Source organism: Pagrus major, chromosome 7 (genome assembly GCF_040436345.1).
Source record: "Pagrus major chromosome 7, Pma_NU_1.0".
Lineage (NCBI taxonomy): Eukaryota > Metazoa > Chordata > Actinopteri > Spariformes > Sparidae > Pagrus > Pagrus major.
In genome coordinates, this window is record NC_133221.1 from 1266459 (window position 1) to 1273126 (window position 6668).

Here is a 6668-nt window from a genome sequence, read left to right on the forward strand (position 1 = left end):
ACCTAAAATATCATGTTTAACCTGTGAACACTGACGCTCAGTCCACTGCAGCAGCTGGAGGTCTGAGCTCTGCTGACAAAATGACAAAAACAACCAGATTATAAACATTTTTAATCCCAATTAAGTTAATTAATGACATTCAAACAATCAGAAATATTCTCCTTCGTCAGTAAAACTGCATCGGTCCCTCTGTGGCAGGTTGTAAAGTCAGAGCCATGTCTTGAGCTGCTGCTGACCTCTGCCGTTTGTTTTTTAGTGAAGTCAAATCTAACATATAAATTAATTATTCATTTTGTTTTGTGTCCAGAATTACAAACACACGCCCCCTAGTGTTCACTGCAAAGAAATGCATTTCTACATGAGAAGAGCACATTTTCTGTTTTATCAGCATATAAAGGTCTTTGGTTCTCAAACTCCTTTATATTTATTTTCTTTTAAACATTGTGTTTAATTCAGAGCTGTAACTTCAGTGTGACGTCTCACTGAAACTAAATAAGGAACAAGTCGCCTCTCACAGTTTAACTTTGTTACAGTATCGCTGCTTTCAACAGATTTTTTCCGATGGTCATTTTACCAGCTCCCTGAGAGAAAAACATGAACGTTTCCCTCCAACAATCAGTTGAAGATAGAAGATAAAGCAGGTATGCTAAAGGGTGGGGCTACCCTCATGTCCATTAGGATATCCTCCCCAGCTCCGCCCTCTTGTCAAAATATGGTTACTTCTGGCTCCAAATAACAAGATGGCGTCGGCCATAATGCCAGACTTGAGGCTTTAATGTGGTGGTCGACAAACCAATGAGTGACGTCACGGTGAAAAGACTGAAACCAGCAGAGTGGCGGCTGTTAGAGCAGCACATTGATGAGCGTGATGTCAGAGTCATGTTACACTGTCACGTCCTGAATGTCCTCCTGTAGACGAGGTTTGATGTTGTCCCTCCTCAGTCTGTCTCTGTCTCTGGTGAACTTGGTTATAATATTATATTATATATTTAATATGACATATTATATTATTACTGTGTTCATGTAACGACTCTGTTCCTCTTGAACTTGTGTTTTCTCCAAACAGGCCTGTCCCCCTGTGCCTCCGAAACCAAGGTCCATGGTACAAGCAGTAAAGTCGGCTCCGTTGTGATCGTACATCTTCCTCCTGGTGACACATTTCAGATCGAGCTTTAAACTGTGACTGTAATGTTTGTGACTGGTCGCAGGCCGGAGATTTTTTGTTTCTATTGTGATTCATCTTTCTGTATAAAGCTATGAGACGAGCTCTCAGCTCTTAGTACTCTGCTCAACTTAATCAAGTGTCTGATTGCAAATTATGATGCAAATGTAAATAAAAACATCAAAGTCTCTACAGGAAGTTCAAATAATATTTTTTTCAAAATATGATCCTGTCAGAAGATGGTCTCTAGTTATTTTATTTTGAATGTGTGAGGAAACTCTCTAATGTCGCTTATTATTTTGATATGTTGTTCTTACATATGAAGAAATTGTAGATGCAACATTATTGTTTGTAAAGTGAAATCTTATGTCTGTTGACTTCCGACATGAGCTCTGTCTTGTGATAGTTATGCAGTTTGCAGAGTATGAACATGTGTATGTATTGTATTTGGTAAAATGTGCTGTAAAAAAATGAACATGAAGGAACTTAGTTAAGGAGTTCATCCTGAAGGCGGTCGGTGAAGCCTCTTCTGTGTAAAAGTGTTTTGACCTTAGGTTGACGTAAGACACACAACAATAGTTGTGTGTATCTTAGTGTATAAGTGTATAAGAAGTTGTATGTGTATGATGAGGTGGATGTTAAGATGATTGGAGTAATGCTTTATTGTGTTGGGTTATTACAAAGGATGAGGAGAGACGGCCTCTCTTCAGTCACCATCTATGCGCTGATGATGTGTGACTCTTCTGCTTGCAGCAATAAAGAACTTATAGAAAATAAACATTGTGTCAAACTTGGTGTTTTGACCAACTCTCATCTGCACTAGACAAGCGACTGATTGTCAGTTACCACGACAAATGAATGACTGAATGAATGCAAATTTATTTCAGACATGTCAAAACAAAACTAAACAAAACTAAAAGTTAAATTAGTTTGACAAATAAGCGTAATAAAATGAAGAGCATGTTACAAAGTAAAATCCATTAAGAAGCTCCAATGTAACTAAGTACTGCAGTTTTTTAAGTACTGCATTTAAGTACACATCAGATGTCCTTACTCATACTTCTACTCCACATTTCACAAGAAATCGTACTTTTTACCTGAATAACTTATTTAAACATGCAGCATGTAACTTCTGCCACTAGAGGTCTCTCAATCACAACAGAAGATGTAGTTTCATGCGGCAGTGTGGGATCATGGGAGATGTTGTCTTCAGTGTTAAATGACCACCACTGCAGATGTAAATCTATCTGACGTGGCACAAATGTTCACAGACAAGGTCATGTTTTATGTTTTAAATATTGTATTTTTAATGAAAGCTTACTAACTCAGAAAAGCTCACAGTAGGACAGGAGTGTGTCAGTGTGATGGTGCTAAACAGATCCTTCACTCATCACATAAAAGACAAATGACCCACAAAGCAACGTTACAGGACCAAACAACAGTGATGTGGCAGCAGGTCGTGTCTTCAGCAACTTATACGTCATCCTGTCTGTCCCACCGACTCCTCGTCACACTGCTGCCCGGCAGCTGCTGTTTACTGACGATTATGTGACGAGATTTAGAGCAAAAACCTTTAACTCACACGTCTTTGTCTCCTTCACTGTTGTGTTGTTGTAGTTTCTGTCTCTGGAAAACTTATATAGGAAGTAAAATCACCAAATTTATCGAGGAAAAGTCAGCGTGCCGCTCAGCCCTCCTGACCCAGTCTTCAGTGAACTTCCTCCCTGAAAACAGCCTCCATCTCTGGGAGTGAGAGTCAGACAGGGTCCTCTGTCACTGATGCTGATGATGTGATGATGCATGGTGGGTCAGGATCTCCATCACAACACATTATAACTGCATCCATGTGATTAAAAACAGTCTGCTGAGACGTTTTTAGATTTACAGGAGGAAACATGCTTAAAAACACACAGTTTGATGTTGACCGTCACGCCGCTGGCATGCTGCTGAAGTGAGTGTGAAAATACAGAGGCAGTGATGAGGCCTCTACCTGGCCAGGTACTGTCAGTTACAGTGATTAACTCCACCCAGGAGGCGAGGCAACACGGACAGAACAAGAGGAAACACACCCAGCAGGCCCGGCTGGAGTTGGACCACATCACAGGGTTTGGTCACAACATGTCAGACAAAAGTTGTTGTTCCTGCAGTCTGGACCTCGGACCCATCCAGCACCTCTGGGATGAACAAGAATCTGTCTGAGCATTGAGTCTAGTAGAGGAAGAAGCAAAATACAAGTGAGAGTCGTTCAATAAATGTTACTCAGTGAAAGTATGCAAGTTATATTCAGTAGAAAGTATTTCAGTACTGCTACTCACAGTAAAAGTGAAGTGTCCCTGCAGGCTGTGACTGTTGGTTTCTCCTGTCTGGAGTCATTAGCTGATTGTGACTCAGTCGTTACTGTAAAAACAGGATGTTACTGCTGTAGTTGTTGAGGTGGAGCTCAGTTATAACAGACTGATGATTCTTTTCATTCTGGATTCATCTGCTGGTTATTTTCAACATGAATCCGTCGATTGTTTGGTGAAAATAGTGAGAGATGTGGAGACAATGAGCCCAGAGTGAAACCTTCGACCTGTTAGTTTACAGATGCATCAAATGATTCAGAGGGAAAGCAGCAGAAAGCAGCTGTGAAGCTTCAACCAGACAAAGATTTTACAGAAGAAAAGTAGCTGCTGATTAGTTTTCTGTTGCTCTTTATGTTTTCTGAAGTAAAAAGTAAAATATTTCCTCTGAAATGTGCAGCAGAAGTAGAAACAATAAGTAAATGTACTTCATTACTTTCCACCACTGACACATTATATCCACAGAAAAGGCGACACCAGGTGGACAAACTGTGAACTACAGGAACAAACTCAGCTGACAGTCACTTTGTCTTTGCTCCTTTGTTTTTCTGCTGCTCGTTATTCAGAATATAACTTTTCAGAACAAAACTGTTTCTATTTTCAAGAGCAGATGATATTTATTTAAAACTTAAATATAAAAAACAGAAAACCTGTTCTCCACTCCGGAGGAACTGCAGTGAAAACCATCACTTTGTTTCTCCTGTGATTTGATGATTGAGTCATTTCAGGCCTCAAAAAGTTCACAAACCCCACCCCCCCAGGTCTATCTGTGTTTCCATGGCAACGATCAATAACACCTGCTGACAAACAGGAAAAATAATTTGTGGTTTGATAACAAGAAGGGAAACAGTTTGACTGCAGAAACCTTTGACATGATTCTTATTTTCCTGCTGTTGTTTCACTTTTCTCAAACCGATCTGCAGAATAAGTCTCGCTGAGGTCATTTCTGCTGAGCCGCAGACACGTTACAGCTTTATGTTTCTTTACGTTCAGTATTCAGCTCTTCTCTTGTCACAGCGTTGAGCTTATGATGTGGTTTTGAGTTATGATGTCAAGTTTCACCCCTGGTTCAGTTGCTTTACCTCGTCACTTGTTGTGGTTTTTGGGCATAACTTCCTTTCTGTATTAAATTTGGTGCGAAGATTCATCACAAGGCCTGATAATTTCAAGTCTCTACGTCTTTTCGTTCCAGAGTTACGATGTCTTGTTTCACTTCTGTTTTCAGGCACCAGCAGCACTCGGCTGAGGTCTGAGAAATCGCCACAGACGCAGCTGGAAATGTTCTGACGTTTTCTTCTACGACTTCTGACATAAAATTCAGTTAATAAACATTCACTGTGAACTTGATACGACACATTATGTAGAAATGTCAGTACAGTTTGTATCCTCTGATGCCCCTTTTCCACTGGTCAAAAATCCCACTTAAACCTGCTGAGATCGGGCTTTTGTGCACAATGGGAATGTGTCAACTCGGCATTTACACCAAGTCGACTGACTCTGCAGTAGAGTCGGGTTTTAATCAGCTCGGCTCGGCTCGGATCTAAACGGACGACCCGGGTGAACATGCTACATTCTGACGTAATGTAACCTCGTCACTTTAACTGCTGTTGTTTCCTGTTTCCTGCACATTCGTGACGTGAAACGTGACGTCAGTGACGTACGACGTAACGCTTCGGGTAAAAATCACAGACAGGCTGTTTTGCCTGCGGGAAGTCTTTAAAAAACGTGTGCAGTTTTCGGTGCTCGCTAATTTTGGTGGGAAAGCACCGTGACAGTGGGTTGCAAAACTTTGCCGTAAATGTAAATGAAAGGATGCAGTCAGCACACGGATCGAGGCTGACGTACAGTGAGTGAGTATTGCAGCTTACGTATGACAGATAATCGTGCACTGATATCACTCTTCTCTGAAAGAAGACGGGCTTAAATCGCTAAAAAATGACTGGAGTCTGGTGCAGTGCTTGAGACAACAGGTTCAACTCCATCTCCTGTCTGTTCTCTTCCTCTTCCTCACTCTCATTCACTTCGTATCTCTCTCATCGTATTTTTTTCACCACCTCTCTTTTCTTCTTCTTCTCTTTTATCTCTCTCCTCTCTGACTTCCTGTTGCTCACAGCCGCCAACTGCTCTTCCTCTTTTCTGCATCCTTTCTTTCTTTCTTTCTTTCTTTCTTTCTTTCTTTCTTTCTTTCTTTCTTTCTCTCATTCTGTCTCTCACTCCGTCTCCCATTATCACACACATGGCGGTGTAATTGCTCCCGGTGTCATTAGCAGATGAATTAAAGTATTTCAGTAGTGAGTCTACAGTGAATTGTTTTCCATGGCAGCGCTGAATTACCATAGAAACTAATGACACAGCTTCACAGGGAGCCACCGGAGTCCACCGACTTCTCACTCTGCTCATTCAGTCGTTCTGCCTTTATTGTTCACGAGGGAAATCTGGTGCGCAGACGAGCTTTAGAGATAAACCACACGCTGATGAGACACAACGTACACAGTGTCATATAGGTAAACGACGGTGGATGACAGCAGAGCAATAAAAAGACAAAACAGAAAGTAGTTACAGCGACACGAGAGGCTGCGTGGCTTCATGTGCAGATGAAGCAGAGTAATTGGAGCGAGGATTAACGAGTCCCTGCTTCTCCTGCCGAACAACCTGCACATTAACTGACATTTTATCAGTTTGTCAGTTTGAGCAGTGAGAGGACGGAGGTTTGAGATTTCAGCTTATATGAATCAAACTGACCTGAGCTGTGTTAAATCAGACACAGTGATGTCGGACGTCCACACACGGACAAAGTGGACGTCACAAATCCAACTGACAACACAGATTACTAGATATTCAAGTGGTTGAATGTAACCTGACTACAGAAGCCCTGAGGGGGCAAGTGAGACCTTTTTTTATTCTGATGACCCATTTTCTAAATCTGATCTAAGATATTTTACCTCCTGTGTTTGTGACTCACGATCTGGTGAGAAAAACTATTTTCCTCCAGGATACGATGTGCACGATTTTTTTATTTTCTCCGGAAAAATAATAAAATAAAAATTCACTCTGTTCCACATGGAGGGAAAAACACCTCCAGGAACAGCACCTGGTTTTGAAGGTAACACTCATAGTGGCCAAACTGTGTAATTACATCATCACATGATGGACTGTGTGTTATG